Here is a 24,474-nt window from a genome sequence, read left to right on the forward strand (position 1 = left end):
CGCAACATTACAGGGAAGAGAGTGGAGGAGAACAGAACATTACAGGGAAGAGAGTGGAGGAGAACACAACATTACATTACAGGGAAGAGAGTGGAGGAGAACAGAACATTACAGGGAAGAGAGTGGAGGAGAACACAACATTACAGGGAAGAGAGTGGAGGAGAACACAACATTACAGGGAAGAGAGTGGAGGAGAACAGAACATTACAGGGAAGAGAGTGGAGGAGAACACAACATTACAGGGAAGAGAGTGGAGGAGAACACAACATTACAGGGAAGAGAGTGGAGGAGAACACAACATTACAGGGAAGAGAGTGGAGGAGAACAGAACATTACAGGGAAGAGAGTGGAGGAGAACACAACATTACAGGGAAGAGAGTGGAGGAGAACACAACATTACAGGGAAGAGAGTGGAGGAGAACACAACATTACAGGGAAGAGAGTGGAGGAGAACACAACATTACAGGGAAGAGAGTGGAGGAGAACACAACATTACAGGGAAGAGAGTGGAGGAGAACACAACATTACATTACAGGGAAGAGAGTGGAGGAGAACACAACATTACAGGGAAGAGAGTGGAGGAGAACACAACATTACAGGGAAGAGAGTGGAGGAGAACAGAACATTACAGGGAAGAGAGTGGAGGAGAACGCAACATTACAGGGAAGAGAGTGGAGGAGAACAGAACATTACAGGGAAGAGAGTGGAGGAGAACACAACATTACAGGGAAGAGAGTGGAGGAGAACACAACATTACAGGGAAGAGAGTGGAGGAGAACACAACATTACAGGGAAGAGAGTGGAGGAGAACAGAACATTACAGGGAAGAGAGTGGAGGAGAACGCAACATTACAGGGAAGAGAGTGGAGGAGAACACAACATTACAGGGAAGAGAGTGGAGGAGAACAGAACATTACAGGGAAGAGAGTGGAGGAGAACACAACATTACATTACAGGGAAGAGAGTGGAGGAGAACACAACATTACAGGGAAGAGAGTGGAGGAGAACACAACATTACAGGGAAGAGAGTGGAGGAGAACACAACATTACAGGGAAGAGAGTGGAGGAGAACAGAACATTACAGGGAAGAGAGTGGAGGAGAACGCAACATTACAGGGAAGAGAGTGGAGGAGAACAGAACATTACAGGGAAGAGAGTGGAGGAGAACGCAACATTACAGGGAAGAGAGTGGAGGAGAACAGAACATTACAGGGAAGAGAGTGGAGGAGAACACAACATTACATTACAGGGAAGAGAGTGGAGGAGAACAGAACATTACAGGGAAGAGAGTGGAGGAGAACACAACATTACAGGGAAGAGAGTGGAGGAGAACACAACATTACAGGGAAGAGAGTGGAGGAGAACACAACATTACATTACAGGGAAGAGAGTGGAGGAGAACAAAACATTACAGGGAAGAGAGTGGAGGAGAACACAACATTACAGGGAAGAGAGTGGAGGAGAACAGAACATTACAGGGAAGAGAGTGGAGGAGAACGCAACATTACAGGGAAGAGAGTGGAGGAGAACAGAACATTACAGGGAAGAGAGTGGAGGAGAACACAACATTACAGGGAAGAGAGTGGAGGAGAACACAACATTACAGGGAAGAGAGTGGAGGAGAACACAACATTACAGGGAAGAGAGTGGAGGAGAACAGAACATTACAGGGAAGAGAGTGGAGGAGAACGCAACATTACAGGGAAGAGAGTGGAGGAGAACACAACATTACAGGGAAGAGAGTGGAGGAGAACAGAACATTACAGGGAAGAGAGTGGAGGAGAACACAACATTACATTACAGGGAAGAGAGTGGAGGAGAACACAACATTACAGGGAAGAGAGTGGAGGAGAACAGAACATTACAGGGAAGAGAGTGGAGGAGAACGCAACATTACAGGGAAGAGAGTGGAGGAGAACAGAACATTACAGGGAAGAGAGTGGAGGAGAACACAACATTACAGGGAAGAGAGTGGAGGAGAACAGAACATTACAGGGAAGAGAGTGGAGGAGAACACAACATTACATTACAGGGAAGAGAGTGGAGGAGAACAGAACATTACAGGGAAGAGAGTGGAGGAGAACACAACATTACAGGGAAGAGAGTGGAGGAGAACACAACATTACAGGGAAGAGAGTGGAGGAGAACAGAACATTACAGGGAAGAGAGTGGAGGAGAACACAACATTACAGGGAAGAGAGTGGAGGAGAACACAACATTACAGGGAAGAGAGTGGAGGAGAACACAACATTACAGGGAAGAGAGTGGAGGAGAACAGAACATTACAGGGAAGAGAGTGGAGGAGAACACAACATTACAGGGAAGAGAGTGGAGGAGAACACAACATTACAGGGAAGAGAGTGGAGGAGAACACAACATTACAGGGAAGAGAGTGGAGGAGAACACAACATTACAGGGAAGAGAGTGGAGGAGAACACAACATTACAGGGAAGAGAGTGGAGGAGAACACAACATTACATTACAGGGAAGAGAGTGGAGGAGAACACAACATTACAGGGAAGAGAGTGGAGGAGAACACAACATTACAGGGAGAGTGGAGGAGAACAGAACATTACAGGGAAGAGAGTGGAGGAGAACGCAACATTACAGGGAAGAGAGTGGAGGAGAACAGAACATTACAGGGAAGAGAGTGGAGGAGAACACAACATTACAGGGAAGAGAGTGGAGGAGAACACAACATTACAGGGAAGAGAGTGGAGGAGAACACAACATTACAGGGAAGAGAGTGGAGGAGAACAGAACATTACAGGGAAGAGAGTGGAGGAGAACGCAACATTACAGGGAAGAGAGTGGAGGAGAACACAACATTACAGGGAAGAGAGTGGAGGAGAACAGAACATTACAGGGAAGAGAGTGGAGGAGAACACAACATTACATTACAGGGAAGAGAGTGGAGGAGAACACAACATTACAGGGAAGAGAGTGGAGGAGAACACAACATTACAGGGAAGAGAGTGGAGGAGAACACAACATTACAGGGAAGAGAGTGGAGGAGAACAGAACATTACAGGGAAGAGAGTGGAGGAGAACGCAACATTACAGGGAAGAGAGTGGAGGAGAACAGAACATTACAGGGAAGAGAGTGGAGGAGAACGCAACATTACAGGGAAGAGAGTGGAGGAGAACAGAACATTACAGGGAAGAGAGTGGAGGAGAACACAACATTACATTACAGGGAAGAGAGTGGAGGAGAACAGAACATTACAGGGAAGAGAGTGGAGGAGAACACAACATTACAGGGAAGAGAGTGGAGGAGAACACAACATTACAGGGAAGAGAGTGGAGGAGAACACAACATTACAGGGAAGAGAGTGGAGGAGAACAGAACATTACAGGGAAGAGAGTGGAGGAGAACAGAACATTACAGGGAAGAGAGTGGAGGAGAACAGAACATTACAGGGAAGAGAGTGGAGGAGAACAGAACATTACAGGGAAGAGAGTGGAGGAGAACGCAACATTACAGGGAAGAGAGTGGAGGAGAACACAACATTACAGGGAAGAGAGTGGAGGAGAACACAACATTACATTACAGGGAAGAGAGTGGAGGAGAACACAACATTACATTACAGGGAAGAGAGTGGAGGAGAACACAACATTACATTACAGGGAAGAGAGTGGAGGAGAACACAACATTACAGGGAAGAGAGTGGAGGAGAACACAACATTACAGGGAAGAGAGTGGAGGAGAACACAACATTACATTACAGGGAAGAGAGTGGAGGAGAACACAACATTACAGGGAAGAGAGTGGAGGAGAACACAACATTACAGGGAAGAGAGTGGAGGAGAACAGAACATTACAGGGAAGAGAGTGGAGGAGAACACAACATTACAGGGAAGAGAGTGGAGGAGAACACAACATTACAGGGAAGAGAGTGGAGGAGAACACAACATTACAGGGAAGAGAGTGGAGGAGAACAGAACATTACAGGGAAGAGAGTGGAGGAGAACACAACATTACAGGGAAGAGAGTGGAGGAGAACACAACATTACAGGGAAGAGAGTGGAGGAGAACACAACATTACAGGGAGAGAGTGGAGGAGAACACAACATTACAGGGAAGAGAGTGGAGGAGAACACAACATTACAGGGAAGAGAGTGGAGGAGAACACAACATTACAGGGAAGAGAGTGGAGGAGAACACAACATTACAGGGAAGAGAGTGGAGGAGAACACAACATTACAGGGAAGAGAGTCAGGGAGCATGGGGGAGAGAGGATAGGTGTGAGAGTAGAGATGGAAGAAGTAGGGGAGCTGGGAGAAGAAGGATGCATGAGAGAGGAGAGGAGAGGAGGTTTTGTGAAGTATCAGGGCCTGTTTGAGGCAGTACTAGGCAATCAGCGCACAATGATGTGTATTGCGGTATCAGGGCTTGCGATAGGCAGTACTAGAGGAGCAACGAACACAACAGATGGCAGAGAGGAAGACCCCAAATGTTAATCATATCACATGGATTCATGTTTCACCATCTGGTTGACTCACACACACACGCCATCAGGGTCGATGAAAATACGTGCAGGATGAAGAGGAGGAGAGATGAAAAGGGAGAGAGGCAGAGGAGGGAGGGGAGAGAGGGGAGAGTGAAGAGAGAGGAAAGGGAAGGATGACAGAGAGAGAGGAGGGTAAAGAAAGAGAGGAGAGAGAGGCAGAAGAGAGATGGGGAAAGAGCAGAAGTCATTCTGTAGTAAAGTGGATTACCCTGCTTTGGAGAATGACATCATGTCTGACAAGCTGAGATCTGTAAAGTTGAGGAGATTAAGCCTTTATTTATTATTTATTTGTAATTCCACTGCTGTTCTTTTCTCCAATCTGATCCAGTAATGTAAAGCCTGTAATCATAAGATCCAGGGGTCAGTATTACGCCTCACAGCAGACCTGCTTATGAATTGGAGAATTGAGTTTTTCTCTTCATAGAATCAATCAGAAGGGAGAAACTGTACTGTGGGAGTTAAAGCTATATTTCTGATCTCCCTCCCTCAACAGCCACCCCTTGTATCAAGGCCATCAGCCCCAGTGAGGGCTGGACTACAGGCGGGGCTACAGTAATTATCATTGGAGAAAACTTCTTTGATGGACTTCAGGTCATATTTGGTACCATGCTGGTCTGGAGTGAGGTCAGTAGCATATTAATCTGTTTGTGTGTGTGTGTGTGTGTGTGTGTGTGTGTGTGTGTGTGTGTGTGTGTGTGTGTGTGTGTGTGTGTGTGTGTTTGTTTGTGTGTTTGTTTGACAAAAAATTGTGAACAAACAAAAATTTCACAAACTGGGGACATTTTGTTAGTCCCCACAAGGTCAAATGTTATTTCTGGGGGGTTTAGGGTTAAGGGTAGAATTACGCTAAGAGTTAGGGTTAGTAGCAAGGGTTAAATAGAGTTTTTTGGGGTTAGGGTGAGGGTTAGAAGTTTGGAACCACCCAGGCTCTTTCTGGAGCTGGTCGCCCGGCCAAATTGAGCAATCGGGGAAGAAGATCCTTGGTCAGGGAGCTGCCCAAGAACCCGATGGTCACTGACAGAGCTCCAGAGTTCCCCTGTGGAGATGAGAGAACCTTCCGCAAGGACAACCATCTCTGTAGCACTCAACCAATCAGGCCTTTATGGTAGAGTGGCCAGACGGAAGACACTCCTCAGTAAAAGGTACATGACAGCCCGCTTGGAGTTTGCCAAAACGCACCTAAAGGACTCTCACACCATGGTCAGATGAAAGCAAAATTTAACTCTTTGGCCTGAATGCCAAGAGCCATGTCTGTGGGAAACCTGGCACCATCCCTACGGTGAAGCATGGTGGTGGCACCATCCCTAAGGTGAAGCATGGTGGTGGCACCATCCCTAAGGTGAAGCATGGTGGTGGCAGCATCCCTAACGTGAAGCGTGGTGGTGGCAGCATCCCTAAGGTGAAGCATGGTGGTGGCACCATCCCTAAGGTGAAGCATGGTTTTGGCAGCATCCCTAAGGTGAAGCATGGTGGTGGCACCATCCCTAAGGTGAAGCATGGTGGTGGCAGCAGCATCCCTAAGGTGAAGCGTGGTGGTGGCAGCATCCCTAAGGTGAAGCATGGTGGTGGCAGCATCATGCTGTGGGGATGTCTTTCAGCGGCAGGAACTGGGAGACTAGTCAGGGTTGAGGGAAAGATGAACGGAGCAAAGTACAGAGAGATCCTTGATGAAAACCTGCTCCAGAGCGCTCAGGACCTCAGACTGGGGTGAAAGGTTCACTTTCGTACATGACAATGACCCTAAGCAGACAGGCAAGACTTCGGGACAAGTCTCTGAATGTCCTTGAGTGGCCCAGCCAGAGCCCAGACTTGAACTCAATCAAACATCTCTGGAGAGAGAATTGAAAATAGCTGTACATCGACGCTCCCCATCCAACCTGACAGAGCTTGAGAGGATCTGCAGAGAAGAATGGGAGAAACTCCCCAAATACAGGTGTGCTAAGCTTGTAGTGTAATACCCAAGAAGACTCAAGGCTGAAATCGCTGCCAAAGGTGCTTCAACTAAGTACTGAGGAAACGGTCTGAATACTTATGTAAATGTGATATTTCAGTTGTTTTTTCCATTTTTTTTCTTCACAAAAAATCCCAAAATCAATTTTTGCTTTGTCATTATGGGGTATTGTTGTACATTGATGAGGGGAAAAAAACTATGTAAACATTTTTATAATAAGGCTGTAACCCAACAAAATGTGGAAAAAGTCTAGGGGTCTGAATACTTTCCGAAGTCACTGTGTAGAACTTGTTTTTATTAACATTTTATTTAACCTTTTTTTAACTGTCAGTTAAGAACAAATTATTATTTACAATGAGATACAATGAATACACCGGCCAAACTCGGACAACGCTGGGCCAATTGTGCACCACACTATGGGACTCCCAATCACGGCCGGTTGTGATACAGCCTAGAATCGAACCAGGGTCTGTAGTGACACCCCTAGCAAGTGAAGTAGATATGTAATATTACAACCTTCCTTTGTCCCCTGTCCCCCTCCGTAGCTGATCACAGCCCACGCCATCCGGGTGCAGACTCCCCCAAGACACATCCCTGGGGTTGTAGAGGTCACTCTGTCATACAAGTCTAAACAGTTCTGCAAGGGCACACCTGGACGCTTCATATACACAGGTAAATACACCTTAATTTAACACACCTGGACGCACCTTCATTTAACATATATACACAGGTAAATACACCTTCATTTAACACACCTGGTAAATACGCTTAATTTAACATATACACAGGTAAATACACCTTAATTTAACACACCTGATGCTACATATTTCCAGGTAAATACATCTTAATTTAACACACTTGATGCTACATATTCCCAGGTAAATACATCTTAATTTAACACACCTGACGCTACATATTCCCAGGTAAATACATCTTAATTTAACACACCTGACGCTACATATTCCCAGGTAAATACATCTTAATTTAACACACCTGACGCTACATATTCCCAGGTAAATACACCTTAATTTATTAACATATACACTGGGGATGAGAGGAGAGAGTGGAGAGAGGGGAGTGAGGAGAAATGAAAGGAGAGGGGGAGAGAGGGAGAGGGATAGGAGAGGAGTGGCGAGAGAGAGGGGAGTGAGGAGCAATGAAAGGAGAGGGGGAGAGAGGAGAGGGATGGGAGAGGAGTGGGGAGAGAGGGGAGAGGGATAGAAGAGCAATGAAAGGAGAGGGGGAGAGAGAGGGAGGAGAGGGATAGGAGAGGAGTGGGGAGAGAGGGGGGAGTGAGGAGCAATGAAAGGAAAGAGATAGGATAGGATAGGATAGGATAGGAGAGGAGAGGAGAGGAGAGGAGAGGAGAGGAGAGGAGAGAGGAGATGGGAGAAGGGACTATGGGATTACCATGGTCGGCCATCTTGGCCTCCTGGCTGGTGATTGGCTCCAGTCTGGGTTTAGTGCCAGTCGGTAATCATATAGTACTGGCATGGTGTGGCTTGGCAGCTGGCAAGGGCATGGCACATTGACATGCACACACACACATACACATTCACACACACACGGGGGACAGCTGGTATCACTAATCAACTTGTGTTGGGGAGAGGAACCACATGCTGCCTGCTCACAGACCTAATTAATTCATCACACACAATACTGCTGCTACTACTGGAATAAACACACACACACGCAAACACACACACACACACACACATACACACACAGAAACACATACTGTACAGTCGTGGCCAAAAGTTTTGAAAATGACACAAATATTAATTTCCACAAAGTTTGCTGCTTCAGTGACTTTATATATTTGTGTCAGATGTTACTATGGAATACTGAAGTATAATAACAAGCATTTCATAACTGTCAAAGGCTTTTATTGACAATTACATGAAGTTGATGCAGAGTCAATATTTGTAATGTTGACCCTTCTTTTCAAGATCTCTGCAATCTGCCCTGGCATGCTGTCAATTAACTTCTGGGCCACATCCTGACTGATGGCAGCCCATTCTTGCATAATCAAATCTTGGAGTTTGTCAGAATTTGTGGGTTTTTGTTTGTCCACCCGCCTCTTGAGGATTGACCACAAGTTCTCAATGGGATTAAGGTCTGGGGAGTTTCCTGGCCATGGACCCAAAATATCGATGTTTTGTTCCCCGAGCCACTTCGTTATCACTTTTCCCTTATGGCAAGGTGCTGCATCATGCTGGAAAAGGCATTGTTCTTCACCAAACTGTTCCTGGATGGTTGGGAGAAGTTGCTCTTGGAGGATGTGTTGGTACCATTCTTTATTCATGGCTGTGTTCTTCGGCAAAATTGTGAGTGAGGCCACTCTCTTGGCTGAGAAGCAACCCCACACATGAATGGTCTCAGGATGCTTTACTGTTGGCATAACACAGGACTGATGGTAGAGCTCACCTTGTCTTCTCTGGAAAAGCTTTTTTCCGGATGCCCCAAACAATCAGAAAGGGGATTCATCAGAGAAATTGACTTTACCCCAGTCCTCAGCAGTCCAATCCCTGTACCTTCTGCAGAATATCAGTTTGTCCCTGATGTTTTTCCTGGGGAGAAGTGGCTTCTTTGCTGCCCTTCTTGACACCAGGCCAACCTCCAAAAGTCTTTGTCTCACTGTGCATGCAGATGCACTCACACCTGCCTGCTGCCATTCCTGAGCAAGCTCTGTGCTGGTGGTGCCCCGATCCCGCAGCTGAATCAACTTTAGGAGATGGTCCTGGCGCATGCTGGACTTTCTTGGGCGCCCTGAAGCCTTCTTCACAACAATTGAATCACTCTTCTTGATGATCCGATAAATGGTTGATTTAGGTGCAATCTTACTGGCAGCAATAATCCTTGCCTGTGAAGCCCTTTTTGTGCAAAGCAATGATGATGGCATGTGTTTCCTTGCAGGTAACCATGGCTGACAGAGGAAGAACAATGATTCCAAGCACCACCCTCCTTTTGAAGCTTCCAGACTTTTGTTTGAACTCAATCAGCATGACAGAGTGATCTCCAGACTTGTCCTCGTCAACACTCACACCTGTGTTAACGAGATCATCACTGACATGATGTCAGCTGGTCCTTTTGTGTCAGGGCTGAAGTGCAGTATAATTTTTGGGGGGGACTCAGTTAAATTTTATGGCAAAGAGGGACTTTGGAATTAATTGCAATTCATCTGATCACTCTTCATAACATTCTGGAGTATATGCAAATTGCCATCATACAAACTGAGGCAGCAGACTATGTGAAAATTAATATTTGTGTCATTGTCAAAACTTTTAGCCACGACCTAACACACACACAGAACAGGGAAGTGGGTCGAGAAAAGGAAACTGGGTGTATGTTCACATGTAAAGCTGTTTTTATTCTGGGCAGCCTGCTTTTCTCTCCTTCCCTCTCTCTCTCTCCTACAAGTCCATTTACATGTATCACCATTCATCAAAGAAGCTACAAGCCCTTCCTCCAGGCAGAGATGTAATGCTGTAATCCTGTGAGGTCTGTTAGGGGCTGTAAAGAGCTGTGAAGTGCTGGCAGGCTTCTGGCTGTAGATTGGGTTGTGTCCCAAATGGCACCCTGTATAGTGCAATCCTTTTGACATGAGCCCTATGGGTCCTGATTAAAAGTAATCCTCTATATAGGTAATAGGATGCCATTTGGGACGCATGTTGGAGGTGCATGATGATGAACATCTCTCGTTCAGAAGTCAATCCTTTCCTCTTCAGAATGCAGTCGCCACCTCGCTTAGCAACTGCGTATCACTGCTGATATTAAAAGACCCTGCTGCTGGAGCACATATAAATCGAAATAATGTTATTGGTCGCGTACACATATTTAGCAGATATTATCGCAGGTGCAGCGAAATGCTTATGTTTCTACGTCTAACAGTGGTACTTAACAATACAAAACTGGACACACAAATCCCCAGATATGAAAGGAAATAAGTTATGAAATACCAGAACGAGCACTGTCAGATTCCGGAATATAAATATACTGCATAAACAGTACCAGTCAAAAGTTTGGACTCACCAACTCATTCAAGATTTTTTCTTTATTTTGACTATTTTCTACATTATAGAATAATAGTGAAGACATCAAAACTATGAAATAACACATATGGAATCTTGTAGTAACCAAAAAAGTGGTAACCTCACTCATAGCCTGGTTCCTCTCTAGGTTTCTTCCTAGGTTTTGGCCTTTCTAGGGAGTTTTTCCTAGCCACCGTGCTTCTACACCTGCATTGCTTGCTGTTTGGGGTTTTAGGCTGGGTTTCTGTACAGCACTTTGAGATATCAGCTGATGTACGAAGGGCTGTATAAATAAATTTGATTTGATTTTGATTAAACAAATCAAAATATGTTTTATATTTGAGATTCTTCAAAGTAGCCACCCTTTGCCTTGATGACAGCTTTGCACACTCTTGTCATTCTCTCAACCAGCTTCATGAATGCTTTTCCAACAGTCTTGAAGGAATTCCCACATATGCTGAGCACTGCTTTTCCTTCACTCTGTGGTCCAACTCATCCTAAACCATATCAATTGGGTTGAGGTCGGGTGATTGTGGAAGCCACGTCATCTAATGCAGCACTCCATCACTCTCCTTCTTGGTCAAATAGCCCTTACACAGCCTGGAGGTGTGTTTTGGGTCATTGTCCTGTTGAAAAACAAATGATAGTCCCACTAAGCGCAAACCAGATGGGATGGCGTATAGTTGCAGAATGACGTGGTAGCCATGATGGTTAAGTGTGCCTGTGGAAGCGATAGGAACTGGAAGAAGATCCCTTAGAAATCTGGATTCCCAATGAAATCTCATTGAAAAGAGAGTGACCTCAAAAACAATCTGTATGGTTTGTCCTCAGGGTTTCACCTGCTCAGTAGGTTCTGTTATACTCACAGACATGATTCAAACAGTTTTAGAAACTTCAGAGTGTTTTCTATCCAAATATACTAATAATATGCATATCTTATCTTGTGGGGATGAGTAGCAGGAAGTTGAATTTGGGCATGCATTTCATCCAGACGTGAAAATACTTCCCCCTGTCACCAAGAAGTTAAGAATGAGAAAAATTCCACAAATGAACTTTTCACAAGGCACGCCTGTTAATGAAATGCATTCCAGTTGACTACCTCATGTAGATGTTTGAGCAAATGCCACGAGCGTGCAAAGCATGGTAGAGTACCAGGTGGTAGCCAGCTTGTAACAGTGACTAACTTCAGGTCAGGGTACTGGGCGGAGGCCGGCTAGTGGCGACTATTTAACAGTCTGATGGCCTGGAGATATAAGCTGGTTTTAGTCTCTCGGTCCCAGCTTTGATGAACCAGTACTGTCTCTGTCTTTTAAATGGTAACAGGGTGAACAGGCCATGGCTGGCTTGATGATCTTCTTGGCCTTCAGGTGACACACAGCGTGCTGTAGTTGTCCTAGAGGGCAAGCAGTGTGACCTGGTGATGCGTTGGGCTGACCACACCACCCTCTGGAGGGGCGTGCTCCCTCTGCTGTCTCCTGAAGTCCACCATCAGCTCCTTTGTTTTGTTGATGTTGAGGGAGAGGTTATTTTCCTGGCAAAACCAGGGCCCTCATTTCCTCCCTCTAGGCTGTCTCGTCGTTGTTGGTAATTGGTGTTGTGTTTTCAGCAAATCTGATGATTGAGATTGGAGGCGTGCGTGGCCCCGCAGTCATGGGTGAAAAGGGAGTACAGGAGGGACCTAAGCACGCACCCTTGTGGGGCCCCCAGTGTTGAGGATTAACCTGGTGGAGGTGTTGTTGCCTACCTTTATGAACCTGGGGTTGATCAGGAAGTTCAGGACCCAGTTGCATAAGGCAGGGTTCAGACCCAAGGACGTGAGCTTAGTGCTTCATGATGACAGAAATGAGTGCTATGGGTATTAGTCATTTACTTCATTTACCTTCGTATTCTTGGGTACAGGAACAATGGTGGACATCTCGAAGCAAGTGGGGACAGCAGTCTGGGATAGGGAGAGATTTAATATGTCCATAAACTCTTCACATGCTCTGATGACGTGGCTTGGGTGCCGTCTGGGCTGACAGCCTAGCGAGGGTTAACAGGCTTAAATGTCTTACTCCGTCGGCCATAGAGAACGAGACTTTACAATCCTTGTGAGCAGCGATGGCCCGCGTTGGTGGCTCTGTGTTTTCATTGAAGCGGGGAGAAGAAGGTGTTTATCTTGTCTGGGAGCAAGACGTGGGAGATCATCAGTGTCCGCAATGTGGCTGGCTTTCCCTTTATAATCCATGTTGGGCTGGAGTCTCTGCCACATACAGTGCCTTATGAAAGTATTCACCCCCTTTGGCATTTTTCCTATTTTGTTGCTTGACAACCTGGAATTAAAATGTATTTTGGGGGGTTTTGTATTATTTGATTTATACAACATGCCTACCACTTGAAGATGCTAAATATATTTTAATGTGAAACAAACAAGGAATAAGACAAAAAAAAGAACATTTGAGTGTGCATAACTATTCACACCCGCTAAAGTCGATACTTTGTAGAGCCACCCCTTGCAGCAATTACAGCTGCAAGTCTTTTGGGATATGTCTCTATAAGCTTGGTACATCTAGCCACTGGGATTTTAACCATTCTTCAAAGCAAAACTGCTCCAGCTCCTTCAAGTAAGATGGGTTCCGCTGGTGTACAGCAATCTTTAAGTCATAGCACAGATTCTCAATTGGATTGAGGTCTGGGCTTTGACTAGGCCATTCCAAGACATTTAAATGAGAGTTGCTTCAGCAGTACTGTATGCTTAGGGTCATTGTCCTGCTGGATGGTGAACCTCCGTCCCGGTCTCAAATCTCGGTAAGACTGAAACAGGTCACCCTCAAGAATTTCCCTATATTTAGCACCATCCATCATTCCTTCAATTCTGACCAGTTTCCCAGTCCCTGCCGATGAAAAACATCCCCACATCATGATGCTGCCACCACCATGCTTCACTGTGGGGATGATTTTCTCAGGATGATGGGGGTTGTTGGGTTTGCGCCAGACATAGTGTTTTCCTTGATGGCCAAAAAGGTACATTTGAATCTCATCTGACCAGAGTACCTTCTTCCATATGTTTGGGGAGTCTCCCATACTCCTTTTGGCAAACACCAAACGTATTTGCTTATTTTTTTTTTTAAGCAATGGCTTTTTTTCTGGCCACTCTTCTGTAAAGCCCAGCTCTGTGGAGTGTACGGCTTAAAGTGGTCCTATGGACAGATACTCAAATCTCCTCTGTGGATCTTTGCAGCTCCTTCAGGGTTATCATTGGTCTCTTTGTTGCCTCTGATTAATGCCCTCCTTGCCTGGTCACTGAGTTTTGGTGGGCGGCCCTCTCTTGGCAGGTTTGTTGTGGTGCATTATTCTTTCTATGTTTTAATAATGGATTTAATGGTGCTCCGTGGGATGTTCAAAGTTTCTGATAATTCTTTAGAACCCAACCCTGATCTGTACTTCTCCAAAACTTTGTCCCTGACCTGTTTGGAGAACTCCTTGGTCTTCATGGTGCCGCTTGCTTGGTGGTGCTCATTGCTTAGTGGTGTTGCAGACTCTTGGGCCTTTCAGAACAAGTTTATATATACTGCGATCATGTGACAGATCATGTGACACATAGATTGCACGCAGGTGAACTTTATTTGACTAATTATTTGACTTCTGAAGGTAATTGGTTGCACCAGATCTTATTTAGGGGCTTCATAGCAAAGGGGCTGAATCCATATGCAGGCACCACTTTTCTGTTTTATTTTTTGTAATTTTTTGAACAAGTAATTTCATTTCATTTCACTTCACCAATTTGGACTATTTTCTGTTTGTTCATTACATGAAATCCAAATAAAAATATATTTAAATTACAGGTTGTAATGCAACAAATAGGAAAAACGCCAAGGGGGATGAATACTTTTGCAAGTCACTGTACTGTGTCTTGTGTCTGAGCCGTTGAATTGCGACTCCACTTTGTCTCTGTAGTGTCGTTTTGGCTGTTTGATATCTGTTTGTACATGTCCATGTTCCCAGTCACCTTGCCGTGGATAAATGTGGTGCTTTGCGCTTTCAGTTTTGCGTGATTGCTGGCATCTATCCGTGGTTTCTAGTTTGGATAAGTTGTAATCCTCACAGTGGGAACAACATCCTCTATGCACTTCCTGATGAACTCAGTCACCGAGTCAGTGTATACGTCAATACTATTCTCATTATGGGTAGTTGCTAAAAATTGGGTACGCACACACACGCACACATGCACGTGCATACATACAAAGACCAATGCTCTCTCTCTGACAGACAGACACATTAAGAGTAGTATTTCTGGGTCTAGTACTGATGGGAGAAGACTAAAATACAGCAACAGAATATTAACAACCTGAAAGACTCTAAATGTGTCCCAAATGGCTCCCTTTATAAAGCCCATAGGGCCCTGGTCAAAAGTAGTGCGCTACAGAGGGAATAGTGTGCCATTTAACTCCCATTCTCTCTATGTTGTATCTAACCACTATTCCACAGAGGGGTGGAAAGAGCCAGAAGTTGTTTGCCATTTTTATATTGAAAGGAACTGTGAAATGGAAGAACTTCAGTCTGTACCTGTATTACTGGCATTAGTATCAGTGTGTAGTACAGATGGACCGTAGAAGCACACACCCACAATCTCTGTCTGTCTGTCTGTCTGTCTGTCTGTCTGTCTGTCTGTCTGTCTGTCTGTCTGTCTGTCTGTCTGTCTGTCTGTCTGTCTGTCTGTCTGTCTGTCTGTCTGTCTGTCTGTCTGTCTGTCTGTCTGTCTGTCTGTCTGTCTGTCTCTCTCTCTCTCTCTCTCTGTCTCTCTCTATAACAGTTGAGTGCAGTAGCGAGGTGGTCTATTACTTTCTCTCCCTTCCCATTTGTGAATTCAGTCCTTTATTGAGCTGCCGTGGAGTCTGCTGTTGATTAAAACTTCTGGATTCTCCTGGTAGAGATGGGGAGCACCCCCCCCCCCTACAGTCAGACACAGTTCCTAAACAACCTCCATATTATGGGGATATTCAAATGAGATTCAGGGTTTAAATGGAATGGAATGGTAGGAAGGAATTGGAATGTCCAGATGGTGGAATACCACATTATAATCTACCCTAAAGATCAGTATTGGATTTATGTTGATTATAGGATTTTCCATTTTGCACTTTTATGATGGGTTAGATTATAAAATATTGTTTGCTATAGGTCTAGTAATCTTGCTGTAATCTTAATTCCTAGATTTGTTGAACTTTTGGTATTATCACAGTGAAATGTCATATTTATATACATTCATTGGTAAAATTCTCAAGCATCTGTTTAAAAGTAAAATAGGCAGGCTTTCCTTTCTAAAAAATAAGTGATCCATTCTATGGGTCTGAATTTCCTGACGTTTCATCCTCTTGACATGTTCAAGTGATGTGTAATTTAGTCTGTCTGATCCTCCAAATAAACTCAATCACCGGAGAAATGGATCAAAACAAGATTGTATGGAATTGATTTAGGTTGGGGGGTAGGGTCAGTGTGTGTTTGTGTGTGTGATTGTGTGAGTTTGTGTGTGTGAAGAATGAAGCAGTAATACTATTGAACCTCCAGTGGCTGAATCGATCCTTAGCCAGCTATCATGAGATCCCACCTGAACACTGGAGAACGGAGGAGGGAGGGAGGGAGAATGGCTTATGAAGGTATTGAGAGAGAGAGAGAGAGAGAGAGAGAGAGGGAGGGAGAGAGAGAGACACAGAGAGAGAGAGAGAGAGAGAGAGAGAGAGAAAGGGTTGAGAGAATCAGAACAGGTGTCCCTGTTCCTCCTTCATACTACAGGAAGATAGATCACTGGCTGTCCAAACCTTCATCCATCTGTCCTCTTACCCTCGCATACATACTCCCCCCGCTCACCCCCTAACGCATACATACTCTCCCCGCTCCTCCTCCCCCTCCCTAACTCATACATACTCTCCCGCTCCTCCTCCCCCTCCCTAACTCATACATACTCTCCCCGCTCCTCCTCCCCCCTCCCTAACTCATACATACTCTCCCCGCTCCTCCTCCCCCTCCCTAACTCATACATACTCTCCCCGCTCCTCCTCCTCCCTCCCTAACTCATACATACTCTCCCCGCTCCTCCTCCCCCTCCCTAACTCATACATACTCTCCCCGCTCCTCCTCCCCCTCCCTAACTCATACATACTCCCCCCGCTCCTCCTCCCCCCCTCGCTAACTCATACATACTCCACCCGCTGCTCCTCCTCCCCCTCCCTAACTCACACATACTCCCCCCTCCTCCTCCTCCCCCTCCCTAACTCATACTCTCCCTCTCCTCCTCCCCCTCCCTAACTCATACATACTCCCCCACTCCCCTCCCCCCCCCTCCCTAACTCATACTCTCCCCTCTCCTTCTCCCCCTCCCTAACTCATACATACGCTCCCCGCTCTTCCTCCCCCTCCCTAACTCATACATACTCTCCCCGCTCCTCCTCCCCCTCCCTAACTCATACATACTCCCCCCGCTCCTCCTCCCCCTCCCTAACTCATACATACTCCCCCGCTCCTCCTCCCCCTCCCTAACTCATACATACTCTCCCCGCTCCTCATCCCCCCCCTCCCTAACTCATACATACTCTCCCTGCCCCCCTAACTCATACATACTCTCCCCGCTCCTCCTCCCCCTCCCTAACTCATACATACTCCCCCGCTCCTCCTCCCCCTCCCTAACTCATACATACTCCCCCGCTCCTCCTCCCCCTCCTAACTCATACATACTCTCCCCGCTCCTCCTCCCCCTCCCTAACTCATACATACTCTCCCCTCTCCTCCTCCCCCACACCCTAACTCATATATACTCTCCCCTCTCCTCCTCCGTCCCTCCCTAACTCATACATACTCTCCCCTCTCCTCCTCTTCCTCCTCCCTCCCTAACTCATATCCTACCCTCTATTCCAGTTAAATATGAAGTGTTGTGGATGGTGGTGTGGATGTGGCTTCATGAAGCTTCCATGTGTATTGATCCTAATGATGGAGCTGATCGAGTTGATTGGGAGGTGAATCCCTACAGTTGCTGATTATAAAGTTAATGATGTTTTCATGTTTACTGGTTAGGATTGGGTCTTATCTCCTATCTCTCTCTCTCTCTCTCTCTAACTTGCCCTATCCCCCCCCTCTCTCTCTCTCACTCACCCAATCTCTCTCTCTCTCTAACTTGCCCTATCCCCCTCTCTCTCTCACCCAATCTCCTAACTTGCCCTATCCCCCCTCTCTCTCACCCAATCTCTCTCTCTCTCTAACTTGCCCTATCCCCCTCTCTCTCTCACCCAATCTCTCTCTCTCTCTAACTTGCCCTATCCCCCCTCTCTCTCTCTCTCTCACCCAATCTCTCTCTCTCTCTCTAACTGCCCTATCCCCCCCTCTCTCTCTCTCTCACCCAATCTCTCTCTCTCTCTATCTTTCCCTCTCTCCTCCCCCTCTCTCTCTTGCCCTCTCTCTCTCTCTCTCCCCCCTCTCTCTCCCCCTCTCTCTCTTGCCCTCTCTCTCTCTCTCCCCCTCTCTCTCTCCCCCTCTCTCTCTTGCCCTCTCTCTCTCTATCTTGCCCTCTCTCTCTCTATCTTGCCCTCTCTCTCTCTATCTTGCCCTCTCTCTCTCTATCTTGCCCTCTCTCTCTCTATCTTGCCCTCTCCCTCTCTCTCCCCTCTCTCTCTCTATCTTGCCCTCTCTCTCTCTATCTTGCCCTCTCTCTCTCTATCTTGCCCTCCTCTCTCTACTTGCCCTCTCTCTCTCTATCTTGCCCTCTCTCTCTCTATCTTGCCCTCCCCTCTCTCTCTTGCCCTCTCTCTCTCTATCTTGCCCTCTCTCTCTCTATCTTGCCCTCTCTCTCTCTACTTGCCCTCTCTCTCTCTATCTTGCCCTCTCTCTCTCTATCTTGCCCTCTCTCTCTCTATCTTGCCCTCTCTCTCTCTATCTTGCCCTCTCTCTCTCTATCTTGCCCTCAGTTTGCCCTCTCTCTCTCTATCTTGCCCTCTCTCTCTCTATCTTGCCCTCTCTCTCTCTATCTTGCCCTCTCTCTCTCTCTCTTGCCCTCTCTCTCTCTATCTTGCCCTCTGGTGGCCCTGGATCTCTCTCTATGATCTTGCCCTCTCTCTCTATCTTGCCCTCTCTCTCTCTATCTTGCCCTCTCTCTCTCTATCTTGATGCCCTCTCTCTCTCCCCCTCCCCCTCTCTCTCTTGCCCTCTCTCTCTCTCTCTTGCCCTCTCTCTCTCTCTTGCCCTCTCTCTCTCTATCTTGCCCTCTCTCTCTCTATCTTGCCCTCTCTCTCTCTATCTTGCCCTCTCCCTCTCTCTCTTGCCCTCTCCTCTCTATCTTGCCCTTGCTGATTATAAAGCCCTTAATCTTGCCCTCTCTCTCTCTATGTTTTCTCTTGTTTACTGGTTATCTTGCCCTCTCTCTCTCTCTCTTGCCCTCTCTCTCTCTCTCTCTGCCCTCTCTCTCTCTCTCTTGCCCTCTCTCTCTCTCTTGCCCTCTCTCTCTCTCTCTTGCCCTCTCTCTCTCTATCTTTCCCTCTCTCTCTCTATCTTGCCCTCTCTCTCTCTATCTTGCCCTCTCTCTCTCTCTCTCTCTCTCTCTCTCTCTCTCTTGCCCTCTCTCTCTCTCTCTTGCCCTCTCTCTCTCTCTTGCCCTCTCTCTCTCTATCTTGCCCTCTCTCTCTCTATCTTGCCCTCTCTCTCTCCCCTCTCTATCTTGCCCTCTCTCTCTCTCTCTATCTTGCCCTCTCTCTCTCTCTCTCTTGCCCTCTCTCTCTCTATCTTGCCCTCTCTCTCTCTATCTTTCCCTCTCTCTCTAATCTTGCCCTCTCTCTCTCCCCCTCTCTATCTTGCCCTCTCTCTCTATCTTGCCCTCTCTCTCTCTCTTGCCCTCTCTCTCTCTATCTTGCCCTCTCTCTCTCTATCTTTCCCTCTCTCTCTCTATCTTGCCCTCTCTCTCTCCCCCTCTCTATCTTGCCCTCTCTCTCTCTATCTTGCCCTCTCTCTCTTGCCCTCTCTCTCTCTATCTTGCCCTCTCTCTCTCTATCTTGCCCTCTCTCTCTCCCCCTCTCTCTCTTGCCCTCTCTCTCTCTATCTTGCCCTCTATCTACGTAGCTTTTCATATCTAAAAGGCTATTTTCTAACATATCCTGCGTCATAATATCTTGTGAAAAACCATAGACCCTGAGCTGTTTAGTGTAATAAGCACACAGGACTAATCCTAGTCTGAATCCTACTTACGACTTAAAGGGTTCATAGTTGACAAAATTATGTCAACTGTTATTTCTCTGTAATATTTCAAGATGTGGTTTTCTCATTGTTTTGGCGTGATTCATATCCTTACCAGCTGGCCTGTACTGATGTTTCACTCTGACCTAGTCTCAGTTCATCTCTCCAGGCTCCCATTTGCCTATGCCGAGGTCAACCGCTCTCCTCATGTGACATATTTTTTACTTCTCTCTGTCCATATCATTGTGTAAAATGGAAACAGCAAAATGAGATGGGGAGGGAGAAAGAGAGAATCATATCAAATCAAATTTTGCTTGTCACGTGCGTCAAATTCAATGTTCACTTACAATGCATTTTTAAGAAAAATACCTGCCAAGTAAAAAATAATCATAATAATAAATAAATAATAAATAAGAAATAGAAGTAACAAATAAACAGCAGCTGTAGAATAACATTAGCAAGGTTATATACAGGGGGTACTGGTACAGAGTCAATGTGGTACAGAGTCAATGTGGTACAGAGTCAATGTGGTACAGAGTCAATGTGGTACAGAGTCAATGTGGAGGTTATATACAGGGGGTACTGTTACAGAGTCAATGTGGAGGTTATATACAGGGGGTACCGGTACAGAGTCAATGTGGAAGCTATATACAGGGGGTACTGGTACAGAGTCAATGTGGTACAGAGTCAATGTGGAGGTTATATACAGGGGGTACTGGTACAGAGTCAATGTGGAGGTTATATACAGCCTCATTGTGGAGGCTATATACAGGGGGTACTGGTACAGAGTCAATGTGGAGGCTATATACAGGGGGTACTGGTACAGAGTCAATGTGGAGGCATATACAGGGGTACTGGTACAGAGTCAATGTGGTACAGAGTCAATGTGGTACAGAGTCAATGTGGAGGTTATATACAGGGGGTACTGGTACAGAGTCAATGTGGAGGCTATATACAGGGGGTACCGGTACAGAGTCAATGTGGAGGCTATATACAGGGGTACTGGTACAGAGTCAATGTGGTACAGAGTCAATGTGGTACAGAGTCAATGTGGAGGTTATATACAGGGGGTACTGGTACAGAGTCAATGTGGAGGTTATATACAGGGGGTACCGGTACAGAGTCAATGTGGAAGCTATATACAGGGGTACTGGTACAGAGTCAATGTGGTACAGAGTCAACAGAGTCAATGGTACAGAGAGTCAATGTGGAGGTTATATACAGGGGTACTGGTACAGAGTCAATGTGGAGGTTATATACAGGGGGTACCGGTACAGAGTCAATGTGGAAGCTATATACAGGGGTACTGGTACAGAGTCAATGTGGTACAGAGTCAATGTGGAGGTTATATACAGGGGTACTGGTACAGAGTCAATGTGGTACAGAGTCAATGTGGAGGTTATATACAGGGGTACTGTTACAGAGTCAATGTGGTACAGAGTCAATGTGGTACAGAGTCAATGTGGTACAGAGTCAATGTGGAGGTTATATACAGGGGGTACTGGTACAGAGTCAATGTGGAGGTTATATACAGGGGGTACTGGTACAGAGTCAATGTGGTACAGAGTCAATGTGGAGGTTATATACAGGGGTACTGGTACAGAGTCAATGTGGAGGTTATATACAGGGGTACTGGTACAGAGTCAATGTGGAGGTTATATACAGGGGGTACCGGTACAGAGTCAATGTGGAAGCTATATACAGGGGGTACTGGTACAGAGTCAATGTGGTACAGAGTCAATGTGGAGGTTATATACAGGGGGTACTGGTACAGAGTCAATGTAGTACAGAGTCAATGTGGAGGTTATATACAGGGGGTACTGGTACAGAGTCAATGTGGAGGTTATATACAGGGGGTACTGGTACAGAGTCAATGTGGAGGTTATATACAGGGGGTACTGGTACAGAGTCAATGTGGAGGTTATATACAGGGGGTACTGGTACAGAGTCAATGTGAAGGTTATATACAGGGGGTACTGGTACAGAGTCAATGTGGAGGCTATATACAGGGGGTACTGGTACAGAGTCAATGTGGAGGTTATATACAGGGGGTACTGGTACAGAGTCAATGTGGAGGCTATATACAGGGGTACTGGTACAGAGTCAATGTGGAGGTTATATACAGGGGTACTGGTACAGAGTCAATGTGGAGGTTATATACAGGGGGTACTGGTACAGAGTCAATGTGGAGGCTATATACAGGGGGTACCGGTACAGAGTCAATGTGGAGGTTATATACAGGGGGTACTGGTACAGAGTCAATGTGGAGGTTATATACAGGGGGTACCGGTACAGAGTCAATGTGGAGGCTATATACAGGGGTACTGGTACAGAGTCAATGTGGTACAGAGTCAATGTGGAGGTTATATACAGGGGGTACCAGTACAGAGTCAATGTGGTACAGAGTCAATGTGGAGGTTATATACAGGGGGTACTGGTACATAGTCAATGTGGTACAGAGTCAATGTGGTACAGAGTCAATGTGGAGGTTATATACAGGGGGTACTGGTACAGAGTCAATGTGGAGGCTATATACAGGGGGTACTGGTACAGAGTCAATGTGGAGGTTATATACAGGGGTACTGGTACAGATCAATGTGGAGGTTATATACAGGGGTACTGGTACAGAGTCAATGTGGAGGTTATATACAGGGGTACTGGTACAGAGTCAATGTGGAGGCTATATACAGGGGTACTGGTACAGAGTCAATGTGGAGGCTATATACAGGGGTACTGGTACAGAGTCAATGTGGAGGTTATATACAGGGGTACTGGTACAGAGTCAATGTGGAGGTTATATACAGGGGTACTGGTACAGAGTCAATGTGGAGGCTATATACAGGGGTACTGGTACAGAGTCAATGTGGACAGAGTATATACAGGGGGTACTGGTACTGTGGTACAGAGTCAATGTGGAGGTTATATACAGGGGGTACTGGTACAGAGTCAATGTGGAGGTTATATACAGGGGGTACTGGTACAGAGTCAATGTGGAAGCAGAGTATTATATACAGGGGTACTGGTACAGAGTCAATGTGGTACAGAGTCAATGTGGAGGTTATATACAGGGGTACTGGTACAGAGTCAATGTGGTACAGAGTCAATGTGGAGGTTATATACAGGGGTACTGGTACAGAGTCAATGTGGTACAGAGTCAATGTGGATATACAGGGGGTACTGGTACAGAGTCAATGTGGAGGTTATATACAGGGGTACTGGTACAGAGTCAATGTGGAGGTTATATACAGGGGTACTGGTACAGAGTCAATGTGGAGGCTATATACAGGGGTACTGGTACAGAGTCAATGTGGAGGTTATATACAGGGGTACTGGTACAGAGTCAATGTGGAGGTTATATACAGGGGTACTGGTACAGAGTCAATGTGGAGGTTATATACAGGGGGTACAGAGTCAATGGTACAGAGTCAATGTGGAGGCTATATACAGGGGTACTGGTACAGAGTCAATGTGGTACAGAGTCAATGTGGAGGTTATATACAGGGGTACTGGTACAGAGTCAATGTAGTACAGAGTCAATGTGGAGGTTATATACAGGGGTACTGGTACAGAGTCAATGTGGAGGTTATATACAGGGGTACTGGTACAGAGTCAATGTGGAGGTTATATACAGGGGTACTGGTACTGGTACAGAGTCAATGTGGAGGTTATATACAGGGGGTACTGGTACAGAGTCAATGTGGAGGTTATATACAGGGGTACTGGTACAGAGTCAATGTGGAGGCTATATACAGGGGGTACTGGTACAGAGTCAATGTGGAGGTTATATACAGGGGTACTGGTACAGAGTCAATGTGGAGGCTATATACAGGGGTACTGGTACAGAGTCAATGTGGAGGTTATATACAGGGGTACTGGTACAGAGTCAATGTGGAGGTTATATACAGGGGTACTGGTACAGAGTCAATGTGGACATAGTCAGGGGTACTGGTACAGAGTCAATGGTACAGAGTCAATGTGGAGGTTATATACAGGGGTACTGGTACAGAGTCAATGTGGAGGCTATATACAGGGGTACTGGTACAGAGTCAATGTGGAGGCTATATACAGGGGTACTGGTACAGAGTCAATGTGGAGGTTATATACAGGGGTACTGGTACAGAGTCAATGTGGAGGTTATATACAGGGGTACTGGTACAGAGTCAATGTGGAGGTTATATACAGGGGTACTGGTACAGAGTCAATGTGGAGGCTATATACAGGGGTACTGGTACAGAGTCAATGTGGAGGTTATATACAGGGGGTACTGGTACAGAGTCAATGTGGAGGCTATATACAGGGGTACTGGTACAGAGTCAATGTGGAGGTTATATACAGGGGTACTGGTACAGAGGCAATGTGGAGGCTATATACAGGGGTACTGGTACAGAGTCAATGTGGAATCTATATACAGGGGTACTGGTACAGAGTCAATGTGGAGTATATACAGAGTCAATGTGGAGGTTATATACAGGGGTACTGGTACAGAGTCAATGTGGAGGTTATATACAGGGGGTACTGGTACAGAGTCAATGTGGAGGTTATATACAGGGGGTACTGGTACAGAGTCAATGTGGAGGTTATATACAGGGGTACTGGTACAGAGTCAATGTGGAGGTTATATACAGGGGTACTGGTACAGAGTCAATGTGGAGGTTATATACAGGGGTACTGGTACAGAGTCAATGTGGAGGTTATATACAGGGGTACTGGTACAGAGTCAATGTGGAGGCTATATACAGGGGTACTGGTACAGAGTCAATGTGGAGGTTATATACAGGGGTACTGGTACAGA

General features: G+C 46.1%; 1 pseudogene; it reads left to right on the top strand.

The window, feature by feature from the left end:
- Positions 1-24,474, top strand: part of LOC112249471 — a 135,857-nt pseudogene that overhangs the window by 74,098 nt on the left and 37,285 nt on the right.

The sequence above is a fragment of the Oncorhynchus tshawytscha genome, linkage group LG08 (genome assembly GCF_018296145.1).
Source record: "Oncorhynchus tshawytscha isolate Ot180627B linkage group LG08, Otsh_v2.0, whole genome shotgun sequence".
In the NCBI taxonomy this organism is placed as follows: domain Eukaryota; kingdom Metazoa; phylum Chordata; class Actinopteri; order Salmoniformes; family Salmonidae; genus Oncorhynchus; species Oncorhynchus tshawytscha.